This window comes from Hyperolius riggenbachi, chromosome 1 (genome assembly GCF_040937935.1).
Source record: "Hyperolius riggenbachi isolate aHypRig1 chromosome 1, aHypRig1.pri, whole genome shotgun sequence".
In the NCBI taxonomy this organism is placed as follows: domain Eukaryota; kingdom Metazoa; phylum Chordata; class Amphibia; order Anura; family Hyperoliidae; genus Hyperolius; species Hyperolius riggenbachi.
The window spans coordinates 276,338,186-276,365,196 of NC_090646.1; the positions used below are offsets into that span (position 1 = coordinate 276,338,186).

At 44.5% G+C, this 27,011-nt stretch overlaps 1 long non-coding RNA gene across 1 annotated transcript in view; it reads left to right on the plus strand.

Annotated features, from left to right (window-relative positions):
- LOC137548087 (uncharacterized) overlaps nucleotides 1–24,466 on the plus strand; it is a 126,717-nt gene extending 102,251 nt beyond the window's left edge. The window contains exon 2 of the long non-coding RNA XR_011026664.1: nucleotides 23,924–24,466. This is a non-coding gene — a long non-coding RNA (uncharacterized lncRNA). The remainder of the gene's footprint in view (nucleotides 1–23,923) is intronic.
- The last annotated feature ends 2,545 nt before the right edge of the window (nucleotides 24,467–27,011 follow it).

The following is a 27,011-nucleotide window of genomic DNA, read 5'->3' on the forward strand; positions in this document are numbered from 1 at the left end:
CACGGCGCCCAATTCGCACATCTGCTGATGAAGTCTGGTACTTCAGACATATGCTTTCGCACATTTTCCATATAAAGTCGGAATGTGTTCTTGGCCTGTCACTGCATTGCTTATACAAAATGAACGCATTCCACAAAGATTGTTCCAGCAGATGACGAAAACATTTTTTGTAGTATTTTTTTTGTTGTTTGCGGACTGCGGGGTAGTATGTAATCGCCTGGTCAGCTCGGTCCACCCCACCCATTGTATGGTTGTAGTCCAGGATGACTTGTGGCTTGTCCAGAACTTTCCCTCCTCTCGTTGTGGTGGTGGCAGATGAAGCATCATGGACAGTGCTGAGCGTACACACGTCCTTCTTGTCACGCCAGCGGAGTGCCAACATTTTTCCCTTCTGCCAAGCCACAATGTCCCCAGATTTTAGCTTTTGCTTGGCGAAGGCAGTAGGCATTTCTCGCCGGTTAGGATGAACAGTGCCATAGGCATCAGTTTTGTTCCTGATGAGTATTTCAAAAAGTTCAGGTGAACTGTAAAAATTATCTGTGATCACACAGTACCCCTTATTCAACAAGGGCTCCACCAAAGACAGCACGGAAGTCGCCAGCCTGTAGCTGCTGAAAGCAGGGTTAAATTGTGTCCCTTTCCCGGTGTACAGTATGCGGTTCCAGATGTATCCCGTTGATGCCTCGCATAACATGTAGGACTTCACTCCAAACTGGGCCCTCTTGGACGCGATGTATTGTATCCAGGACAGTCGGCCTTTGTACGCCATTAAGCTTTCATCCAGACTTGTGTCCCTCTGGGGCACATAAGTGTTGCGGAAGTTTTCCATCACCAGCTGAAAAACTTCCCAGATCTTTTTTAACTTTGGCGCTGGGTGGGTTGACTCATCGAAGGCGGAGTTTTCTGCGAAGTGTAGAAACTTCACGATGAGTCCAAAATGGTACTCCGACATTACCGTGCCAAAGAAGGGGGTAGCGATTATTTTTTCGTTGACCAGTACCATTTCTGCAGGGGCTTCCCCATCACCCCCTGCAGAATAATTAGTCCAAGGAACAGCCACAAGTCCTCCTTAGTGATAGGCTCCCACATCCTGCTCCTGGAAAAGGGACCTCGTGGAGCAGCAAATTCTTGTGCAGCGTAGCGGTTCGTCTCCACCACGATTTTATCAATAACAGCGTCACTGAAGAACAGCTGCAGGTAGGCCAGGGGGCAGTGATCACATTCAACCTTCAGGCCGGGCTCTCCAGTAAAAGGGAAACGGGGGGGGCCTGAGTGGTGTTGCCTGGGCACCAAACACGTGTGTCACTAACCTCCTCCGTGTCGCTAGTGATGGAGTCGCTGTCAGAATCAGACGACAGGTTGCCAGGCGCATCACTGTCACTGGAGTCCTCCAGTGACTGCAAATCCGGATCGCTGTCCTCGAACTGCATCAGCGCTTCCGCTGTGAGACGCTTCGAGGATGACGCCATAGCAGGTGACAGGAAAAGAGCGTAGTGAAAATCCAGGCAGAGGTCGGTACACAGAAATCCAATAACAGGCAGAATCAGAAGGCAAAAAACGTAGGTCAAAATCCAGGCAGAGGTCGGTACACAGAAATTCAATAACAGGCAGAATCAGAAGGCAAAAAGGGTAGTCAAAAATCCAGGCAGAGGTCGGTACACAAATCGGTAGGAAGATCAGTGTATACAGCACAGATCACAGCACAGATCACAGCACAGCTCACAACCAAATGGCAACAGTGTATTGGATACACATGTATTTGATTCATGTGTATCCAATACAATGCACTTTGCAGCCAATGAATACAATTTTTCAAATTTCCCGGCCACCCCCCCATGATGTCTCGCCGCCCTGCGTAAGCCCGCACCGCCGCTCCGCTCCTCTGATTGGCCGCCGGTCCCCAAGAGAATAACGCGGATATGGGGGTCCCGGCAGCCGGACAAACATCGCTGCTGCTGGGGGAGAGAGGCAGGAGTCCCTAGAGAGCGCCGATCGCACAGGGACTCCTGCAACAAAGGTAAATGTGCCGCCGCTCCGATCACATGGCCGCTGGGTCCCCGCAAGATTACCGGGGATATGGAGATCCCGGCGGCCGGACAAACAACGCTGCTGCTGGGGGAGAGAGGCAGGAGTCCCTGAAGAGCGCCGATCGCACAGGGACTCCTGCAACAAAGGTAACTGTGCCACCGCTGCTCCGATCACATGGCCGCCAGGTCCCTGCAAGATTACTGGGGATATGGGGATCCCGGCGGCCAGACAGCAGTAGCAAACTTTGGGGGACAGGTGTAGGAGTCCCGCTGAGCAGCGCCGATCGGCGCGCGGGACTTCAGTACGCAGGCGCAGCAGTTTTTTCACTGCCCCGACCTGAGCTCGGGCTTACCTATACCAGCTGATTTTTCCTACCCCGAGCTCAGGTCGGGGTTACCGCCAGGAGGGTTAATGCAGACTTAGTTGAAGTCAATTACAAACTACTTTTCCGCTGGTATCTGGTCCTTCATCGCCTGGCCAAATTCAACAAGGATATCTCCCCAAACTGTTTCAGGGTTTGTAATTCCTTAGGCACCCATGATCACATATGGTGGAAATGTGCCAAAGCACGTCGCCTCTGGCTAAGCGTGTGCACCTGGGCCTCCTTAATCAATAAACCAATACCTAAAAATCCTATCCACACATTGCTAGGTCTTCCCTATCCTAACCTAACCAGACCACAAAATAAATTTATCAGCCATATATTTACTGCGACAAAGCTTACTATAGCCACCGCGTGGAACTCAAAAACCTTGTCCTTTGACCTAGTCAGGAACAGACTAAGTCGCATCCTCTTTTTTGAGAAACTACATGCTAGGTTAGATGATAACATATCTAAATTTAATAAAGTCTGGTCGCCTTTTGTAGAATGCTTACTTGACTCAGAATGTAGCTCCTGGGTAAGAAACTTTTGAACTTTTTTCACAACCTCTTGGCTTTCATCTCATTGGTCAGTCATGGCACTTTAGGCTCTCCTTGTCCCAAATCTTTTTCTTCCTCCTGTACTTACCTCTTTCTTTTCTTTTCTTTACTTCTCTCTCCCACTTTTTTTTTTTTTTGCTCTTTTACATCTCTGCTTTGGAAACAATTTATCACCCCAACCCTGTCTATATAAGGCACATTTTACATGCATCCTTCCCCTACCTTCGCTGGAAGATAGGCCGCACTGGCTAATGTTACCTGTTTATCGAAATATGCTCATAGGCCCAGTGCACACCGAGCGGTTTTTGGAGCGATCCGCCTCTAAAAACGCTTGTCTAATGTATTGCAATTGGATGGTGCACACCGGCGGTTTGCGGTTTTTGTCAAGCCGCAAACGCGCCTCCTGCTGCGCGTTTGCGGTTTTCGGAAGCGTTTCGTCCTCAATGTAAAGTATAGGAAAAACGCAAACCGCTCTGAAAAACGCTAGTTCAGAGCGGTTTGCCAGGCATTTTTGTTACAGTAGCTGTTCAGTAACAGCTTTTACTGTAACAATATGTGTAATCTGCTACACAAAAACGCACGCAAAACCGCTAGGTATGTTTAGAAAACCTCTCTAAACATACCTAGAATCGCTCTGAAATCAGCTCCCAAAACCGCTAGCGTATTGCGGATCTGCTAGCGGTTTTGGTGTGCACTGGGCCTTACTCAACCAAATTTGGTTTAGCAAATGGGTAAGAGATATTTTTTCAACCATCACATCTATATTAGCTTTATTCCTCACGGAAATACAATTGCCATATTACATATATTTCCTGGTTAATTGATTTGCCAATTGTATCTGTGTTTAACAGTTATGTTATCAATGTGTTTCACAAATGTTATTTTTCTTAATATTGTTGATCATTGTCTATTCTTGTTTAGACGATAGTTCTTATTTGATCTCATGAGATATTCTGTTCATATATTTCTTGTATGCTCTTTATTTTATAAAACTTAATAAAAAAAAAAAAGATTGAAACAAAAAAAAAAATCCTCCCGGGGCCATGTGATCCTCTGCGGCGGCTAGCCCGAGAGAAGGTCGGGCTTGCCACCAGGGAGGTTAACTAAAGTCTATCTGGACGGATATATCCGTCCTGATAGACTGTACTGTTGCTGCTGCCTGAGGCGTGCGCTCTCGCCGCCTGCCGTTAGCCCTCAGATCAATGAATGGGAATATAGTTCCCATTCATCGATCGAATTCTACCGCAGAAAAAACGATGGTCTCTTATCAGAGGCCGCGGTCTTTCTGCAAAAAAAAAAAAAGTTTCCCGTCCTCTTTCTAGTTCCTGGAAGCGAGATCATTAATGTTAATTCATACTTGAAACGCAAAACGCCAGAGATTTTTTCCGGCGTTTTGCAAGAGTGATTTTTCCGCGATTTCACTCCAAAAAAATCACTGAACAGTGTGGCGATTTTGCTGCGATCACGTTTAGCGCTTCTATAGCACTGAAACGCGATCGCCGGGAAATCGCCTGAAAATGGTGCAGGCAATGAGTTTGCGTTTTTGGGCGATTTGTGGCGATTAGCGCAAATCGCCCAAGTAAGAACGGGCCCCTAGGGTTTCATTACGCTAGCGCTTTTAAAAAGCGCTAGCGTTTGAGCGTTTTGCCAAAATCACGGCAAAATGCTCTAGTGTGAATGGAGCCTTAGAGACGTTTTCTAAACATGCCTAGCGTTTTTTAGAGCGTTTTTGTGTAGCAGATTTCATATATTGTTACAGTAAAAGCTGTTACTGAACAGCTTCTGTAACAAAAACGCCTGGAAAACCGCTCTGATGTAGCATTTTTCAGAGCAGTTTTCCACTTTCCTATACTTAACATTGAGGCAGAAACGCCTCAGAAATCTAAAAAATGCTGCAGCCCCCGAGTTTGCGTTTGTGGAAAAAACAAACCACTCTGGTATGCACCATCCCATTCACTTTCATTAGCCAAGCGGTTTTCCCCCTGCAAGCGTTTTTAAAAACGCTCCAGTACCGCACCAGCCCAAACACACATGGCAGAAGACTGATGCTTTTCTGCATGTACAACAGTGACCCCAGCCTTAAAGGGAACCTTAACTAAGGCCCAGTGCACACCAAAGACCTCTAGCAGATCCTCAAAATGCTAGAGGTTTTTGAAGCAGATTTAAGGCCCAGTGCACACCAAAACCGCTAGCAGATCGTCAAAACGCTAGAGGTTTTTGGAGCAGACAGACGATATTTGGCCGAGTGCACACCGAGCGGATTTTGTATGCGATCCGCCGGCCGCATTAGCCAGTGAAAACGCTTGGCTATTGTATTTCAATGGGCTAGTACACACCGGCGGTTTAAGGTTTTTAGCAAACCGCAAACGTGCAGCAGGAGGCACGTTTGCGGTTTGCTAAAAACCTCAAACTGCCGGTGTGCACTAGCCCATTGAAATGCATTAGCCAAGCGGATTTGCAGGTGGATGCGGCCGGCGGATCGCATCCAAATCCGCTCAGTGTGCCCCAGGCCTCGAAGCGATTCTAGGCAATGTTTAGAGACGTTTTCTAAACATGCCTAGCGTTTTTGTGTAGAAGATTTTAAATATTGTTACAGTAAAGCTGTTACTAAACAGCTACTGTAACAAAAACACCTGGAAAACTGCTCTGATCTAGCATTTTTCAGAGCCGTTTTCCACTTCCCTATACCTAACATTGAGGCAGAAACGCCTCAGAAATCTAAAAAATGCTGCAGCCCCCGAGTTTGCGTTTGTGGAAAAAAACGATCCGCTCTGGTGTGCACCATCCCATTCACTTTCATTAGCCAAGCGGGTTTACCCCTGCAAGCGTTTTAAAAAAACGCTTCACAACCACTCTGGTGTGCACAAGCCCTGAGAGGGATATGGAGGTTTCCTTTTAACCACTTGCCGACCGCACGCTTATACCGTGCGTTGGCAAAGTGGCAGCTGCAGGACCAGCGACGCAGTACTGCGTCGCCAGCTGCAGGCTAATTAATCAGGAAGCAGCCGCTCGCGCGAGCGGCTGCTTCCTGTCAATTCACGGCGGGGGGCTCCGTGAATAGCCTGCGGGCCGCCGATGGCGGCTCGCAGGCTAAATGTAAACACAAGCGGAAATAATCCGCTTTGTTTACATTTGTACGGCGCTGCTGCGTAGCAGCGCCGTAAGGCAGATCGGCGATCCCCGGCCAATCAGCGGCCGGGGATCGCCTCCATGTGACAGGGGACGTCCTGTCACTGGCTGCACAGGACGGATAGCGTCCTGTGCAGCCTCGATCGCCGGGGGGGCAGCAGGTAGGAGAGGGAGGGGGGAATTTCGCCGCGGAGGGGGGCTTTGAGGTGCCCCCCCCCCGCAACACCCAGCAGGCAGAAGAGATCAGACCCCCCCCAGCACATCATCCCCATAGGGGGGAAAAAAGGGGGGCAATCTGATCTCTCTGCCTGCTACCTGATCTGTGCTGGGGGCTGCAGAGCCCACCCAGCACAGATCAGTAAAAACAGCGCTGGTCCTTAAGGGGGGGTAAAGGGTGGGTCATCAAGTGGTTAAACAATACCAGTTGCTTGGCAGTCCTGCTGAGCTCTTTGGCTGCAGTAGTGGCCGAATCACACACCTGAAACAAGCATGCATCTAATCCAGTCTGACTTCAGTAAGAGCACCTGATCCGCATGCTTGTTGTTGGCTACAAGTATTACAGACACAGGATCAGCAAGAGAGTCAGGCAACTGGTATTATTTTAAAAGAAAAAATACAGATCCTTCCCAGTTTAGGCTCCTATTAAGTGTGCACAAGCCCATTGATTACTGTAAGGGTAGGAACACACTAGGCAAAATCACATATGTGTTTTCCCCATAGAACATAGTGGAAACCGCATATGCGATTCTGCCTAGTGTGTTCCTACCCTAAACTGGTTTTCAGGTTTTTATTGCAGAAAAGGCCAACAAAAAAGACAAGTATGCGCCCAGCGTAAGGCAGCTTCTTTTCAGCAATCAAAACAGTGAAAAAAAAATAGCTTATTTCAGATTGAAAAATAAATTAGTCTTTAGATCTTTCCATAGACCTGGACAGTCCAGTTTGAGAAAGTTATTAATTGTGAAACCCACAAATACAGACTATCAGGATAGCACAGCTCCTTTGCACAGCACTCAGAGTTTAACAGCACAAAACAGCTTACCTGCTGCATACACAATCTAATCTGGCACTGTACCTGTGCCTCCTCATCTACAGACTTCCCATCTGGACAACAGCCAGGTGTGTAACTGGGTGGAATGGGAAAGCCCATCCAGTTCCTTTAGGCTAGTTATACACCAGGACATTGCATTTAGGGGACGTTATAGGGCACATAACATGCCCCTAACGCATTGCCTGGTGCTCTCTGGTGTGGACGTCGGAGTGAGCCGCGTTGTGCAGCTCACTCTGGCGTCCGTGATGCATACTCTTGGACGCATGCGGCATCACGTGGTCCCGCCCGGCCAATCGGCGCACAGAGCGGCCGCTCCAGGAAGTAAACACTGCACGTCACTGAGTGCAGTGAATATTAATTAGCCATGTGCCCGGCCGCTCTCCCCTCCTCCCCAACATGACTGAGCATGTGCAAACAGTCTTAGCCGCGTAGAACGCACAGCATGCAGCACTTTGCTGCGTTACAATGTAACACAAAGTGGGCAGTGTGAACAGCCCACTTGTGTTACATTGCTGTGCGTTGGGGGAGCGTTACAGGGTGCACTAATGTGCGCCTGTAACGTCCCTGTGTGGAAGCAGCCTTAGTCCCATTCCGGAGTCTGGACCTTCTGAAAGCAAAGCAAAGTTGCTTTGGGTCCTGAACCCCTTCCCTTTTACACTCACTGCTCTTTTAGGGCCATTGCACACCATGGGCTCTATTCATAAAACATTTTTATTTTTGCAGGGGGGCCCGGGGATTTCTAGTTATGCCCCTGGTTTTCACCTTTTTTTAAGCAGTGTAAACATCTGAGCGGTTCGATTCCGATCTGCTTACCAAAGCACTGCCTGTTCCATTTTTGGGGTGATTTGCCTCAATGGAAGGCATAGGGAAATTGCAAAATGCTTGAAAAAGCGCCTTGTATAGCGATTTCCCCAGCGCTTTTAAAAATAAATACACTGTATTTATTTTTTTCCGGGTCAAAGAGTTCACTTCCTGACTTGCGTCAGGAATTGAACAAACAAATCGCTCTGCAAAAGCGCTTAGAAAAGCACTTCACAAAAAAAAATCGTACCAAGCAGGTAAGTGCTGAAAAGGCACTCAAAAAAAAATCACTCACAAAATTGCTAAACGCTGGCCTCACCGATTGCGATTTTAGATGTGAACAAAGCCTCATTTTAGTTTGGAATTTACCACAATTGGATTACCGCAGAAAATCATTGTGGATAGAGCCCAATGCGTGTTGCATACTGCATGTGCACATAAACTTTAATGTATAGCCTGCATGCAGTGAGTTAGAATAATGCAATCTGTTACAGCTCAGAAGCGTGAATAGTACCATGGAATGGTATGGGCAGAATTATTCTGCAATACAACGGATGTAGTGTGCAAAAGCCCTAGCACTAAAAATCGCAAAAACACCATCACAAACTCAATGCGAATTCATTGCAATTTACAATGTGATTTTGCTGTGATTTCCACTGGCTGCTGTTAATGTGTGCACTTTTTTTGCACTTTTTGCTGCGTTTTTGGTGCGTTTGCATTTTTTTCTGCAGATGCGTTTTTCAAGCGTTTTGCGTGCGTTTTAATGGGTTTGCAGTTCGCATATAAAAACGCATATGTGTTTGTTTGCGTTTTTCATGCGTTTTCATTTTTTTATGCAAATCACTAGGAAGAAGACAGGAAGCGGAAATACATCACAAAACAATTTCTTTAAGCAAAAACGCATAGAAAAACGCATGGAAAACGCATGAAAACGAATACCATTGTGCTTACATTGACTTTCATTATGTGCGTTTTTGCTGCATTTTTTAAGATTCTGCAACAAAACCAGCATTTTGGAAAACGCACGTATCAAAAACGCATATGCGTTTTTCCTGCGGCCCACAGACTTCCATTAGCAGCAAAAAAGCGTTTTCCGCAACGCTATCGTTTCTGCTATGTGTGCACCTAGCCAGAAACACAAGGAGAAAACCCAGAAAAAGGCAGCATGCAGGATTTTTGCAATCAGGCAGAATTACATTGCAATCGCATTGTACTAGTATAAAGGGTTCCAGTGATTTTAATTCATTTGCTGATGTCCTTGCATTTTGCAATTTATACAACGCAGCAAAATTGTGTGTGTGTGTGTAACCCCCACGCTCACCACAGATAATCTTGCCACATCCTTAGCTGGTACGTACACACTTTCAATTATAAGTGGCCAATGACTGACCAATTTTACCACCTCCATGTAGTAGGAGGGTTTAACTACATAATTGGCTTATAATATTCAATATCTGCAAACCCTCATATTACACGGAGGTGATAAATGTGGTCAGTGATTGGCCAATCATAATTGAAAGTGTGTAGGGATCTTGAGATGCTAATAACTTCAAGTTGATGCAGCATTATGCACATTTTGTATGTAAATTTATGCAGCTTGAAAATGAACCAATCAAATCCTGCTGATTGGTCCATTTTCAAACTGCATCAATTTACATACAAAATTTGCATAACCCTACATAAACTCGAAATTATTTGCATCTCATTGACCATTCCCTAAAGGCTCATACACACAGCAGACCATAGTCTTTGTAAAATGAAAGATCACAGACCAGTTTTACCCCCTTCCATTTAGGATGAGGACCAGAGGCGCCAAAAAGAGTAAAAACAATACTACGTTTAAAAACTTGGGGGGAGACGTATTCACCACCCTTTCAACAGACCAAAAGCCAATGGAAACCACAATGTTTGGTCAAAAAATTCAACAATTTATTAGTACTCCCAGGTGCTACGCGTTTCGCGGGATTATCCCGCTTCCTCAGGCAATCAAACAGGAGTACAAGCTATAAAAGATACAAAATAATAACATACATAAATACAGGACCCCAAATGCTTGTAATAACTTAAACTAATCAACACAGGAGTCAAAGCTCCACAAAATAGAATGCAAATCACCGTGCAAGCCTGTAGCTTAGATATATGATCATTGGAGCATCTGGTCCAATGATCATTACAAGCATTTGGGGTCCTGTATTTATGTATGTTATTATTTTGTATCTTTTATAGCTTGTACTCCTGTTTGATTGCCCGAGGAAGCGGGATAATCCCGCGAAACGCGTAGCACCTGGGAGTACTAATAAATTGTTGAATTTTTTGACCAAACATTGTGGTTTCCATTGGCTTTTGGTCTGTTGAAAGGGTGGTGAGTACGTCTCCCCCCAAGTTTTTAAACGTAGTATTGTTTTTACTCTTTTTGGCGCCTCTGGTCCTCATCCTAAACAGAATGCAGTCCACCTGTGGTGGCAAGGATTTCTCCTAATTTCTTCTACAGAGAGCGACATCTTACACCTGAGTGGGGTCAGGTTCTAATTCTCCCCACCCGCATATGGAGTGGTTGCCTAGGGGCAACCCATGTTTGTGAGTATAAATCTATTTCGATCAATTGTGTCTCTATTGCTTTGAAATACCACACCATTTGGGCTCTCGGTCTTTTGTTTTTGTCTCTGAAATGTTACCCCCTTCCATGTAGTATGAGAGCCATACCTACACAGTCTATTCTATGGAGCTGAACTCCCCATCAGACAGAAATCTTTGCAAGATGCTGTAGACATTCAAAAGATCAGTATCTGCAAAAGATCTGTTCCTGCAAAAGATCCGTTCCTGCAAAATGCATTCAGAGGGCTGGTGCACACCGAGCGGCTTTTTGGGCGTTTTCAGATCCGCTTGCGGCTGCGGATCTGCTTGGTCAATGTATCTCAATGGGGTGGTGCACACCAGAGCGGCAGGCGTTTTGCAGAAACGAAAAATGCCTGGGTGAGGCATTTTTTGGATTTCGGATGCGTTTCTGCCTCAATGTTAAGTATAGGAAAAACGCAAACCGCTCTGAAAAACGCCTGTTCAGAGCGGTTTTGCAGGCGTTTTTGTTACAGAAGCTGTTCAGTAACAGCTTTACTGTAACAATATATGAAATCTACTATACTGAAAACCGCAGCAGCAATCCGCAAAACGCTAGCAAAACGCCTCATAAAAATAAAAAAAAGCGTTTAAAAATCTGCTAGCATTTTGCGGATCTGCTAGCGGGTTTTGGTGTGCACCAGCCCATAGGCCTGGGGCACACCAGAGGAGTTTTTTTGAGCGTTTTGAGTTTTTAAATCTGCTGCTAATGTTATCCTATGTGTCTGTGCACACTGGAGCAATGAGGTTTTGTAAAAAACCCAATAGCATTACATTGGGAAGAGCTTTTAGAGGTTTCAAAAGCTCTTCCCAATGTAATGCTATGGGGTTTTTTACAAAACCTCATTGCTCCAGTGTGCACAGACACATAGGATAACATTAGCAGCAGATTTAAAAACTCAAAACGCTCAGAAAAACTCCTCTGGTGTGCCCCAGGCCATAGTCTATGAGATCTGCAGATCATCATACACACCTTGTTTAACTGACATTCATCTGCAGATCAGATCCACCAGGATGGATTTTCAGATCTGCAGATGATTGTCTGATCTGCAGATGAATGTCAGTTTAACAAGGTGTGTATGATGATCTGCAGATCTCATAGACTATGAATGCATTTTGCAGGAACGGATCTTTTGCAGGAACAGATCTTTTGCAGATACTGATCTTTTGTGTCTGTACAGCATCTGTGTGTGCAGCATCTTGCAAAGATTTCTGTCTGATGCGGAGTTCAGCTCCATAGAAAAGACTATGAAGGTATGGCTCTCATACTACATGGAAGGGGGTAAAATTGGTCTGTGATCTTTCATTTTCAAAAGACTATGGTCTGATGCGTGTATGTGGCCTTAGGGCTTGTTCACACTGCAGGCGGTTTATGCTTTTTTTCGCCCGCCTGCAATTTTTTAAAACGCCCCCCCGACCGCGTGGCCAATTAATGTTTATTTTATTTATTGTATTTATAAAGCGCCAACATATTACGCAGCGCTGGACATTAATTTAGGTTACAGACAATCTTTAGGGGTGACATACAGCAAAATGACAATACATGAATACAAGAAAGACCACAGTATGAGTACAAGGTAATGCTTAGTCACTGGAGGGGGGCATGGAGATTAGGCAAGTTAGGTTCACTCAAATGCATAGCATGGGTTCACCGTAATGGAGGTGCATGATCAGGTAGGACACAAAAGGAGGAGGATCCTGCCCAAAGGCTTACAATCTAGAGGGAGAGGTAAGGACACGAAAGGTAGGGCACCAGAGTTCAGCTGTGGGTTTAGAGCATTTGTGAGGGGTAGTAGGCCAGAGTGAAAAGGTGAGTTTTGAGGGCTTTCTTGAAGATGTTGAAGGAGGTGGCTGCCCTAATGGGTGGAGGTAGGGAGTTCCAAAGTGTTGGAGCAGCTCTTGAGAAGTCCTGGAGGCGTGCGTGGGACTGGGTGATGCGGGGGGGGGGGGGGGGGGGCGGTTAGGCGACATTCATTGGAAGAGCGGAGCGAGCGGCTAGGTGTGAACCTCTGAGTAAGATCGGAAATGTAAGTTGGACAGGTTTTGTGGACAGTTTTGTAGGTCAGACACAGTATCTTGAATCTAATTCTGGACTGGATCGGAAGCCAGTGGAGGGATTCTAGGAGGGGATCTGCCGTGGTGGAGCGATGGGAGCAGTGGATAATTCTGGCTGCCGCATTCATGATGGACTGCAGTGGGGCTGTTTGGGTCATAGGGAGACCAGACAGCAGGGCATTGCAGTAGAGAAGGTTCATATCAGCACGGGTCGTGCGCGATGCGGCTAGAAAAGTGGTGCATGTTTCATTTTCAGGGCGATTCCGCCTCAATGGAAAGTATAGGAAAATTGACAAATGCGTACAAAAACGTGCATTAAGGCGATTGCGCTCACATTGTTAAGAATAAATACATTGTATTTATTCTTTTCTGGGTCAAAGGGTTCACTTCCTAACTTGTGTCAGGGAGGGAATTACAAAACCGAAAAAACTCTTAGAAAGCCGCTGAACACAAAAATGAATCGGACACCCAAGCGCCGAGAATCGGAAAAAGACGCCTACAAAAAAAACCCCAACACGGACAGACATGCGAACGGAACGCAATGTGAACAAAGCCTAAGGCTGGGTGCACCCATAACATAACCTGAAAGGCTGAGTTTTATGTCATGTTTTCATTTTATGTTGTGTGCGTTTTTTTGTGCATTTATGCTGCATTTTTTGTGTGTTTCCATTAGCATTTTTTGTACCGCAGATGCGTTTTTCAAGCATTTTGTGTGCGTTTTCATGAGTTTACGGTTCGCATATACCAAACGCATATGCGTTTTGAATGTGTTTTTCATGATTTATTGTATGCGTTTTTATATTTTAATTTATGTAAATCACTAAGAAGACAACAGGAAGCGGACATGCATAACAAAACAATTTTTTGGGGGGAAAACCGCATATAAAAATGCATGGAAAACACATGAAAAATACATACCATTGCGTTCCCATTGACTTTCATTATACACGTTTTTGATGCATTTTTGAATAATATGCAACAAAGCCTGCGTTTTAAAAATGCACGCATGCAAAACGCGTATGCGTTTTTTCCTGCGACCCGAAGACTTCCATTAGCGGCAAAACAGCTACACAACACTGCGGTTTTACGCAACACTAGCATTTTACGTAACACTAGCATTTCTGCTATGTGTGCACCTAGCCTAGATGTAAGTACAAGGCTTAAAGAGAACCCGAGGTGGGATTTAATTATGTTAGTGGGGCACAGAGGCTGGTTGTGCACACTAACACCAGCCTCTGTTGCCCCATGGTGTGCCTCCAGGCCCCCCCTGCGCGCCGCTATGCCCCCCGCAGTGCTAGCGACACACAGCGTGTCGCCAGCACAATGTTCACCTATGCCTGTCTGTTAGCGTTGCTCCCCCGCCTCCTCTGTATCGGCGTTACCCGCCCACGTCCCTTCCCTCCCACTGATTAGAGGGAAGTGATGCAGGCGGGTAGCGCCAATACGGAGGAGGCGGGGGAGTGGCGCTAACAGACAGGCATAGGTAAACATTGTGCTGGCGACACGCTGTGTGTCGCTAGCACTGCGGGGGGCATAGCGGCGCGCAGGGGGGGGCCTGGAGGCACACCATGGGGCAACAGAGGCTGGTGTTAGTGTGCACAACCAGCCTCTGTGCCCCACTAACATAATTAAATCCCACCTCGGGTTCTCTTTAAGATTACATATACACATCCAAGTTTGATTGGCCAATGTCTGGCCAACTTTACCACCTCCATGCAGCATGAGGGCCAACAGATTTTAAATACTATGAATAGATTGAGCAGGTAAAGTCTCATATTACATGGAAGTGGTAAAATTGGCCAATCAAAATGGGATGTGTGTACTAAACTTAAGGCTTGATAACATCCAGACGCATGACTCAGTATCACAAGTTAATGTACAACTAGCAATATAATATTCTTGTAATGATGGATAGAGTAATGGTTTAGGGCCCTCTTACACTTAAAGGGGAACTGAAGAGAGAGGTATATGGAGGCTGTCCTGTTTATTTCCTTTTAATCAATACCAGTTGCCTGGCAGCCCTGCTGGTCTATTTCTCTGCAGTAGTATCTGATTAAAACCAGAAACAAGCATGCAGCTAGTCTTGTCAGATGAGACTTATAAGTCTGAACCACTGAAACACCTGATCTGCTGCATGCTTGTTCAGGGGCTATGGCTAATAGTATTAGAGGCAGAGGATCAGCAGGGCTGCCAGGCAACTGGTATTGTCTAAAAGGAAATAAACATGACAGCCTCCATATACCTCTCTCTTCAGTTCCCCTTTAATGTGTTGGTATACGTTTGTGTGCGTTAGTATGTGTTAGTTTGCATTGGTACTTGTTTTTTTCCATAGCAGTGCATTGTGAAAAAGATTGAGGTCACATTCACAGTGCCATGTTGTGGAGCTGAGTTATAAAGTCTTATAGCGCAGCTTACCGCATTGCAATGATAATCCTATGTGCCATTCACAGTGCCACGTTGTGGAGCTGCGTTATATAAAGTGCCACGTTGTGGAGCTGCGTTATATAAAGTCTCTGCAGCCTCCGTAGAAGCGCATCTGCGCGAAACGGCCGTAAGGCTCTCATCCCCCAGCACCCACCGCACAGCTTTACCAGCAAACCGGTATGTTACGTCTCAATATGCATACAATTGAATCCACGATGTTGCACCATGTGTTATGAATAAACAAGCAGTTTACAGCAGTGCCGGCATTTCTCATCCTTTTCTCTATAAAGTCTTATAACGCAGCTTAACGCATTGCAATGATAATCCTATGTGCCATTCACAGTGCCACGTTGTGGAGCTGCGTTATATAAAGTCTTATAACGCAGCTTACCGCATTGCAATGATAATCCTATGTGCCATTCACAGTGCAATGTTAACGTCGCGTTGAAAAATGTTGTGTTGTGGTAACTCACTGCTTGACATGTTACGACTTTAATGTCACATTAAACCGCAACCACTGTGAATATGCCCTTAAGTTAAAACGCGTATAGTGGGAACTAAGACATAGGAAAAAATGGACATTACTTTAAAAATCAGTTTTCTTTCAGTTATAACTGAGAGCAGCTGAGTAAGTGTAAAAATGGCCTAAAGCCTCTGCTTCTGACACAGACGACCAGGGTTCGAATTGCAGCTCTTCCTGTTCAGTAAGCCAGCACCTATTCAGTGAGGAGACCTTGGGCTAGACTTCCTAACAATGCTACTGCCTATAGAGCACAAACTAGTGGCAGCAGCTCTGGCACTTTGAGTCTGCTATGAGAAAAACACAATATAGATGTTGTTTTGTCTATTTGTCTTGAAATGAAAAGTACAGTAATACGGAATAAAAGAGTAATGTGTTTTATTGGCTCTGAATCTTACACACTAGGCCAATGAATATGGGGTCTCAGGAGATCCCTATACACATAATTCTGAAAGTTGAATAACCAGTGAGACACTCTGCCTTCTGGAATCAAGGTCCTACTTCTTCCAGCTGGTAATTTCAGTGGTATGGATGCATGAACCAGCAATGAAATACTATAATACCAGCAGATATGCAATTACCTGTGCATACCACTGGCTCGTGTATTGACCCTAATGTTTCCCAAGGCTATTCAGGTAATCAGATTTATGTCCTCTGAGTTGCAACAGATTGCACAGACTGAAAAGAGATGCTTTAAAGGCACCTGCAACTAAAAATATATAAAATGAACCACAATAATGGAGGGTTGCAATAGAGTGTGCAGTTGGGGGTAACGGGTTAAAGTGAGTGTCCTTTCTTACCTAAGAGGTGCTCCTATCCATATGGGATCCACCCTCTTCCCCAGGAGAGACTGCAGCCTTGCTGCATCTTTAAGTCCTTGGTTAAGTTGCATACCCACGATGGCCAACAGATATAGACCGTGGATGCAGGTACATCATCAAAAGGCACCTTAGCTTGGTGTATGAATCTTTACTGACTTTCAGGAGGATTTCTGGGTGTGTGCAAGATCTGAAATACAGTGTAGAAAGGTCTAAATAAAAATGATGACATGACTAGGTTAGAGTGGTTGCTATTGAATGTAGGAGAGAAAGAGGCTGTGACCTCCATAATAGAAATTTGTCAACTCAGAACCAAACTGACCTTTCCGAGACAGAGAAAAATCCATGTCAGGTTTAGGAATTTACCATACAAATATTGCTTCATGAAATGGTTCCTGTATGCTGTTTAAAGGGAATCCGAGCAGTGCAGAAACTATGGAAAGATGCATATCATTTTAAAGCTCTCTTTCTCCTCTTCCCAATGATATATAAACCGCCGCCCTACGCCTTTTAGTTTTTGCTATTTTCACGATTGAAATTGCAGCGGCCGCGATTTCAATCGCGAAAATAGAGAAAACTAAAAGGCGTAGGGCGACGATTTAGGTGTCGCCAGAAAGAGGAGAAAGAGAGCTTTAAAATGATATCCATCTTTCCATAGTTACATTGTATTACACAGGGCGACTTTTTCCTAAAGGTCAGCAGCTCCATTCTGCTGAATGAAGCTGCTGACACTGGGGAAAGTGTCGTCCTGTGTAAGAAGAGCAAACTGTCCTCACCTGTCAAAGGGGCCCTTAATCACAGAGCTACAGTGAACACAATTTAGACAGGGAAAAGTCCCTCTCCTGTTGGTACGCGCTGGCCCAGCCTCCATGCTGAGGTCAGCGTGCACCAAGCGATCTCTAAGGGTAGGCGCTCTCTTATATGATATGAGTGGGGGGTTCCTAAAATGCTCTATATCGGGAAAGCTATCTGTCAGTAGATGCCAATGTCGTTTTATAATTTTGGTTATGCCCTGACTATGTGTGTTGTATTTAGTAACAAAGGGTATACGATTGTGTATTTGTTGTCTATTTCTATGTCCCTCACGTAATCCTGAAGCTCTAGTACGTGCCTTGTGGAGGACATCCATGGGATATCCACGATTCTCAAATTTCCATTGCATCTCATCCAGTCTCCTACCCCGCACCTCCTCATCCTCAACAATATGCTGTATCCTTTGGAATTGGCTAATCGGAACTGAACCCCTAGTAGCCCTCGGATGGAAACTCCCGTAATGGAGAAGGGAGTTAACATCCGTGGGCTTAACATAGAGGTCAGTACACAATCTATCCTCACATCGAAACACCAACGTATCCAAAAAATTCACTTCCTTCTCAGAGAAATGAATGGTAAGTCGAATGTGTGGGCACCTGCCCATCAACTCATCAATAAATTCCACTAGGGTCGAATGTGGCCCCGCCCACACGCAAAAAATATCGTCTATGTATCTATGCCATTGCTTGGCGTATTTCTTAAACAATTCACTGGTGTACACAAACATTTCCTCGTACACCCCCATGAAGATATTTGCGTAGGACGGGGCCACATTCGACCCCATAGCTGTACCCCTGACCTGTAAATAAAAAGTCTCATCAAAGCGAAAGTAATTGAACTGCAGTACGATTCTTAATAGGTCACATATAAACTTAATCTGCGGGCCCGTGAAATCTGATGCTATCTCAAGCATATGATGTACCGCCTCTACACCTCCATCATGTGGGATGGAGGTGTTGAGGCTCTCTACATCCAAGGTTACCAACAAACAAGTACCCTGTAAAGGTTCCATATTGCGAACGATGTTTAAGAACATTTGAGTATCTCGTAAATAAGACTTAAGTCCCGCCACATAGGGTCTCAGAATCTGGTCCAAATATTTAGCCACAGGGGAGAACACTGACTCCACCCCTGCCACTATCGGACGCCCAGGGGGATTGTCCAGCCGTTTGTGAATTTTCGGGCATACATATAATACCGGAGTAATAGGGTGTCCCTGAATAAGGAAAGTGGCCAATTTTTCATCAATCACTTTGGTCTCCACTGCTCCAGATACAATCTCAGCTATATGTCTCTGGACTTCATTCAGTGGGTCACGCTCCAGTTTTTGATAAGTAGATGTGTCGGAGAGCTGTCTCATGACCTCCCCCCGATACATGGTAGTGTCCATCACCACCACTGCTCCGCCCTTATCCGCTGGTTTGATTGTTATATGCGGATTTTGTGATAGTTCCCTCAGGGCTTGTTGCTGTTCATTCGAGATGTTCTTACGAGTCGTGAGGCCCAACAATCTAGGGTTCCTAAGGAGTGCGTCCACTTCACTTTGTACTTTCCTAATAAACAGGTCAATTATCTGACATGATGGTGGTTGAAAGCGACTCTTAAGTCTGAGATTGGTATCTTGCAGTTGTAGCATTTCAGGGTCCACATCTATAGCCGGGCCTAAATCAAAGGTCCTTGGTGTCGAAAAGAAGTATTTCAATTTGACTGAACGGAAGAATCTCTGCAGTTCCAAGTCCACCTCAAGTGGGTCAGGGATATTAGTTGGAGCAAATGACAAGCCTAGGTTAAGGGCAGAGGTCTGTGCAGGAGTAAGAGAGTAGGACGAAATATTGACCACTATCATGGTCTCCGGTATGGTTGATTGCGTCGTGGTCGCAATCTGCCCCTTATTCCTTCGTCTCTTACATCCGCCCCTGCGCCTCCTCCTTGATTTGAGGTTAAATCCAAAGAAGATTCCTGTGACGAGCTTGTTATATTATCAGATGTGTCTGGTGGATTGCCAGCTGGACGATCACCTGGTCTGCCCCCTTGTCTAGGTCTACGGGGGGGGGGGGGGGGGGGGGCGTTGTCGTGGTACCGGTCTCTGCCAGTTATAAATATAGCCAGAGCTATAGTCAAATTCATCTCTCTGAAATTTATCACGTTTGATGATTTGTATTTGTTTCTCATATCTCTCCAGACTGTCTGTTAATTCCACCAAAAAGGCCTCATATTCACCCTCTGGAATCAATTGTTGAAGTTTAGATTTAAGTTCTTTCCGCTGTATGTCAAGCTTCGGCAGTTCCTCCTGGATCTTTTCTATAGTGAGAACCATGGAGTCGAATGAAGCTTTATTCCATATGCGGGACCACTTAGCACAAAAGTCCTTATCTGTGGGGAACATAATTGGTGCCACGTTGGACCTCATGCCTCTAGGAATCCTCTTCACCCTATGGTACTCAGCAAGAGTCCTAGAGTGTAACTCAAGAGTGATATGCAGCTTGGCAGATTTAAAGATTTGCTTCCTGATGGCTTTGTCATCTGCCATATTCAGAAATGCCACTTCCTTGGAAACTTGTGCCATGATCTTTGTAGTCGCCTCTGGCGTGTAGGAAAAGATGAGAGATTCCACCTCTATATCCTCCATGTTGATACGCAGAGGTGCTGTCACAGTGTGCTGCTCCGTATACAGTAGTGGTTGTGTGACTGCACACTCCCTTAATAATTCAAAGTCGACGTGCCTGGCCAGCGATCCGGCAGCACTCCGGATCAATCAGCAATACAAGGAACAAGAGGCCGGCACAATCAATATCTTCTGCTCTTTTTTATTGCATTAAAAGTATTAAAAAATAGGACACCCTATGAGCATGTTGGAATTAACATCTGCAGACGAAGTTTAATAAGTTTTTATCACCATTATACAGGGACACGCATGTCTCTACAAGGTCCCCAGCATAGTAGTATTTAACAATTAAACATTGCATGGACATGACATTTACTGAGACACAGGAGGTATGTACTCTTGATATCACTGGATATGACTGAGTGGTCATCTGCCCTATCGCCAGGTATGGCAACTTGATTTGTTTCTGCTCTGTTATTCAGCTAAATAATAGTTTAACAGAATACGATATGCTGGGATACAGGGCTGTTTAAATCATGATTGGTTTAAAAGAATTAAATCTTTAGCATTTTGTGTTTTGCATTTTTTTCCTGATAATTTAGCTGTTTCACTTGTTTTGCTTTAATGACAAATATAAACCTTTATAGATGGATTAAAGTTTCCATTCCAAGCTGCGATGATGTACTGCAATATAATATGGCCATATTTGCAATTTTAAAAAATATATCCAAAGTGTATGGGCTGCCATGGCTACTGCACTAACGTGAATAAGGAGCCTTTATGTGTAGTTTGGGCATTTTTCATTTTAAACTCTTTTTACTTGTTTCTTTCCTTCTTTCGTATGTAGACTTGTCCTGCTTGATGCAGGAACAGAAGAACTAGTTAAGAATAATTTAACAGAATGAGGTACAATTAGCTGCATGACAAACTTTTATTCATTGAGCCCTCAGTGAAAATTAGTTTAATAATACCGTAAACTTTCAGAATACTCTATTGGCTTTTCTGTCTTAAACCTCAGTAGGGTGCAAGCTAGCCTTGGAATGCTGTTAGAGCTAATGAGAAAAAAGCACAGTCTTCTGCACTAGTCAATAAAAATGCAGAGTAATGTATTAAACCAAAGGTATGAGAAATCGAGAACTGACAACAGGTTTTCATTAGTCACCTTCTATTATACCACCTGAATGCCAATTACACAATCAGATGAGATGCTTCCGAAAATTTCACATCTGCTAACGTTTCTAAATAGACCCACTATTCATTCTTATTCTTTTCTTAATTCCCTGATTTTATCCCACACCTCATTAATTTACACAGAAAGCTGACAGTAGTGTGAAATCTGAATCTACACACCAGAAATAAGTAGTATAGACCTTAACCTCCCTGGCGGTGCATTTCTGTCTGGAATTAGGAGTCAAAAGCGGTACATTTTTTTCTAGAATTTTCGGCCTCCAATTCTTAAGTCATAATTTACCAAAATATGACAGAATAAAAGCCTGGTAGACATTCTGCATTTAAATAAAAGACTAGAACACAAATTTTGTGAATTAATAAAATTTATGAAGACACTTAAAATTTTTGAAACCGTACAAATAAGAGGGTAGTCAAAATCAGGGCAAAAATCGGTAACAGTATGGCAGAAGCACTTAGCTCAGAAGCATTTGGGAACCAAATGTCTATATTGTTACTGTCCTGTGCTTTCAAATAAGCTTTTCTGCCATCTCTGCCATGGCAGTCAGGTGACACAGGGGAGAGATCAAATTACAACTTGTGATTATAGACAAATGAGGCTAAACTCTCTCTATACGTATTTACATGTACATACATACACGTACGTACGTACATACATACATACATGTACATGCATACATACATACAGCGCTGCGTAATATGTTGGCGCTTTATAAATAAAATAAATAAATAATAAAATACATACATGCATGTATGTACATACATACTCGTACATACATACATACATACATGTACGTACATGAACGTACTTACATGTATGTACTACGTACATGTATGTACGTGCATATGTACGTACATGCATGTATGTACATGCATGCATGTCCAAGCACTTGTGTGTGTGTGTATATATATATATATATATTACAGAGGGGCTGCAGCACACAACAGGAAAACAGTGACAGGGGCTCTTGGTTACGCTTTAACGCGCTTAAGCTCACCAACTGCGCCAAAGTGTCCCCGATCTGGCGAGTCCTACTCTACCATGCAAAATGCCAGTTTTTATAAGCAGTCTAGTGGGAACTAACCCAAAAACCCAAGAGTCAACTAAATGGGAAAAAAAATGAAATTAAAAACACCTTACCTTTCACTAGCTACCAAATGAACTCTCTGAACATGTGCAATGCACTCATTTATATGCTTAACTGTGCTAGAGGTGGGCGTGGTTATATATATATATATATATATAGTGTGTATATATGTACGTATATAAGCCGAGGGATGAGCAGCACAGACCGAATTTTATGCAATACTATGCAAAGCATGCACGCAGCACTGGAGGTCCCCAGACTCCATAAGTCCTACTCTGACCAGGCAAAAATTTTAGTTTTTATCAGCGTTCTAGTGGGAACCATGCCAAAAGCCCAGGGGTCAGCTAAATGGGAGAAATGAAATTAAAAACACCTCACCTTCTACTAGCTACTAAGTGAACTATGAGCACCGCTCATTTATATGCTTAACTGTGCTAGAGATGGGTGTGGTTATGCACGCTCACAGGGGAAAATAATATAAGCCGAGGGATGAGCAGCACAAACCGAATTTTATGCAATACTATGCAAAGCATGCATGCAGCACTGGAGGTCCTCAGACTCCATAAGAAATATATAAATACAGAGGGTGCTGCAGTACACAACAGGAAAACAGTGACAGGGGCTCTTGGTTAACCTTCCTGGTGGTAAGCCCAAGCTGAGCTCGGGCTATGCCGCGCAGGAAGATATCTCAGCCCCTGGTGGGGCGATTGCCTCCATTCAAAATGCTGTACGCGCAGCTAGCACTTTGCTCGGCGCGTGTACAGCTCGATCGCCGCCGCTCTGTGGCGATCGCTCGTACGCAGCGGCGCAAGAGGGCCCCCGCCAGAGCCCTGCACTGCTCGGACCAATGAGTTCCGGGCAGCGCTATGGGCTGGATCGGAGGTGTCTGACGTCAGGACGTCGGCTGATGTCCATGACGTCATTCCGATCGTCGCCATGGCGACAGGAGAAGCCAAACAGGGGAACGCGTTATATACGCGTTCCCCTGTTTGCTATTGATGCTGGCGACGATCGCACTAGAGGGACTCATGCGCCCTCTAGTGGTGTTTCATGTAGCTGCCACTCTGGTAGCTTTACATGAAACACAAAAAAAAAAAAAAAAAAGGATTTTTGCCAATTTGGCAAAAAAAATTAACCGCCAGAGAGGTTAAGCTTTAACGCGTTTAAGCTCACCAACTGTGCCAAAGTGTCCCCGATCTGGTGAGTCCTACTCTAACCAGGCAAAAATGATAGTCTTTACAGACACAGAGGGTGACTTTCCTTTACATTAATTTCGGACCTGAACATCTTCAGGTCCACATTAAAATTTAGCCCCGCCCCGTGACGTCACGACGTCCCGCCGCCGCTGCGCACTGATTGGCCGCCGGGTCCCCGAGAGAATAGAGGGGACTTGGGGATCCCGGCGGCCGAAAAACTTTAAATAAAGGTTAGAGGGGAGAAACCTGGGTCCCGCTGGCAGCGCTGATCGCGCGCGGGACCCAGGTAAACACAGCAGGAGGCAGCTTGTTCACAGCCCGACCTGAGCACGGGCTTACCGCTGTGCACATAGAAATCACAGCCCGTGCTCAGGTCAGGCTTACCGTCAGGGAGGCTACGGAATGCCATGCACCAAGAAAAGCTTCTTCTATGTGATGCTTCTTGTTTGTACCCTTAGGATTTCCTTTTCTGTCATAATGGACTGATAAATGAACATAAATGTTGTGATATAAACATTATGATAATAGTATTGTAAAATAGGATTCCAGGATGTTTACTGAACTGCTAGCTACTCCCCAACCCCTTATAAAACACAAACAAACCCTAAACACTATTTGTTGCCTGTAGTGTTCACTGCCATTGGCCACATTTTTATTTGTATCTCATGTCTTACAGGAGGGGCCATAATCCAGGTCACCACCCACTCCAAAGGAAGTGGATCTACCAACAGGACTATGGATCTCACTGGTATCATTTTACTTCTTGAAAACACTGAAGGAGATGAGAAGCCAATAGGTATATTTAAAGAAAAGTGTTAAGCCTCTTTAGTGGACCTCTTGGGAGATGATATGCCTTGGTCTGGCACACTTCATCTACCGAGGATAGGGCTGTATGTCCTGGCCAGCCTGGCTTACTGAGGGTGTCACATGGGCTTTGACAGTCTATGGAGCTACAGAGCCCAACATGTGGACAAGCAACTGATTCTTTTACCAGCAAAAATAGATGAGTTTCTGCTTTCAGTGGATTGAAGAAGCCCTACTGTAATATTCCGTGAATTCCACGTTAAAGTGTAACTCCGCCTTTGTAAACAATAACTAAAGAAATAAAGTACATGCAATATTGTTAACAATAACTGAATGTTAAATATGGATAGTCTCATACGTAACAACATGTTACTAAGGTGTCATGCATAAAATAAAAGTTGTCCTCTTGTACAAAGTGTACATTGCTGTTTTTGTGTTGACATATTTTTGTGATTATATGTTACAGTATTATATATACCGTCTTAAGCATATTGAAATCGGCTACAAAAACATTGTTTATACTGAATGTCCAAATCCAGAGTTGCCAGAAAGGAAATCATTTATCCACAAGTATCAGTACATCAATGTACAGAAAAATTTGACTCACAAACAACCTTTTGAAATAGAAGCTATTCCTTCTTTTCCAGGCTGCAGCTATTATGACTCTGTAATATTGGGGAAAAAGATAAACTTGCTGAAAACTATAAGAAATAATTCTGCAATAAAAACCAAAGTTGTTCGTTCAGATGATTCTGGAGCTTTTAAAGCAGAGGGACAGCCATTATTTTCCAGTAAAAACACATATAGTAGAAAATACTTGTTCTACTTACATAACATACAGTATATATTGTACTGTCCAAGTGTTGATTTCAGTGAACTTTATATAGTAAATAAAGAGAAAACTGTTCCTGACATTTTCCATTTGTATTCCTTCTGACTGAAGCCAATCCTGATGTCATTCCCTCCTTTCATCTTTTTTTTTTCTCCTAGAAACTGCACTGTCATATCTAGCTTGAAATGCACAGCATAGATTGTAATTTCAGCAGCTCACTGAACTGCCCTCAGCCAATCAGTGAGGAGCAGAAATATGGGAGGGGTGATGACAAGCTTCCTTCTCCTTGGTGATGTACCAAATAGAGCCAGGCTGACCGAGATATGATTTATTACAGCAAAAACATTTGTGATAAGATTGGAGTGCTTGCAATGCAGGGTTAGGCTGCAGGCTGCATAATAAACACAGAGCGGTGGGTAAATGGAATTTGATTTAATGGACGACAACCCCACTTTAAGAAACAGAAGTATTGCACAAATACAATAATATGTATTCAATGTATAGAAACAAGAACAATTTAATCATAACGTTAAAACATCCCAGTGTGTGTGTGTGTGTGGGGGGGGGGGGGGGGTGTATACACACTTGAATGGTATAGTTTATCAGAAATGTGGATGCACGTTTACAGCAAAGTATTTCAGTGAATGCTATGACCCCATCTGCACTGTACTTTAATTTCTTCCCAGTGCTTCCTACTGGTCCATATGAACAGACCAATAGAGATGCTCGGTGAGAACTTCAAGTGATCCAATGATGTGAGCCATCCAAGCGACAACTAAGTCCACTTGGTGAAATACTGAATTTTTCCTTGGTGATGATCAAGGCAACATGGTCAGGCTAAAGTCTTTTAAATAAATTAAAAATAAAACCCAAGAGGTAGCGCTCACAGTGGGTTAATAAAAAAGAGCACCTGTTCGCCTCCTCTTAATCAATAACAATTTCAACCCAAGAGGTGGCGCTCACGGTGCAGATAGAGATGTTAACATAAGATTACACATATTGGTACATGGGGGATAGTATCAAACAATACAATGAGTCCTTGTAAGTAGAACAACAGTCCCCAAACAGTTCCAGATGTCTCCAATTCAGAGGATGAATAAAACCTTTTCCAGCAAAATCAGTATCAAGGGCATTGACCACCACCAGCACCCCTTTGTGTGCTGGTGGAGCCTGATGCGGAAGCGGGATTGAAGCAGACGGAGTGGCGTGGAGGCGGCGAGGCGGAACGCGGAAGGGAGTCCCTTGCACACCGAGCGCGCGGCGGTGGTGGGAGAGAGCCCAGCGGATCTACAGCCTGCCAGCCCCGGCCATCTATACGGGGGAGAGCCCGTTCTAAAACTCTAGGCGCATTTTATCTCATGGAGCATGTGAGTGCAATTGGTTTTAAATAAATACACTTTTTATACTTTATTACACTATGTGGAGTTTTCTTTGAGGTTAACTGACATTGAAGAACCCCTGAGAGTAAAGTGGAGTACTAATCTGGTCGGAAAGGTGGGGGACGACCTGGGAACTGTCCCAAGGCTTATACTGACCTGGTGGTCAGTGAATCTGGTGAGTGGCACACAAAGGGGTGTTGGTGGTGGTCAATGCCCTTGATACTGATTTTGCTGGAAAAGGTTTTATTCATCCTCTGAATTGGAGACATCTGGAACTGTTTGGGGACTGTTGTTCTACTTACAAGGACTCATTGTATTGTTTGATACTATCCCCCATGTACCAATATGTGTAATCTTATGTTAACATCTCTATCTGCACCGTGAGCGCCACCTCTTGGGTTGAAATTTTAAATAAATTACTTGAAGATACAGAATACCTTATATACTCGCGCAAGCCTAATTTTTCAGCACAAAAAATGTGCTGAAAAGTTCCCCCCTCCACTTATACACAAGTTACCTACTTTGCCGTGTGAAGACTGACCTGTGCCTGGGGCCCCTAGTGCATTGCTGATTGAATCAGCGTGCAGCAGTGATGCCAGCACCTGTAGTGAGACCCCGGCATGATAATCTGTCCCCAGACGAAAGATCTGGCTCTGCAGTTCTTCCTCAACATACGGTAATCTGTTTTTACTATTGTCTCATTTATTTTGACGCAGGCAACCGGAGGGTCTTGGATGAACAGGCACAAT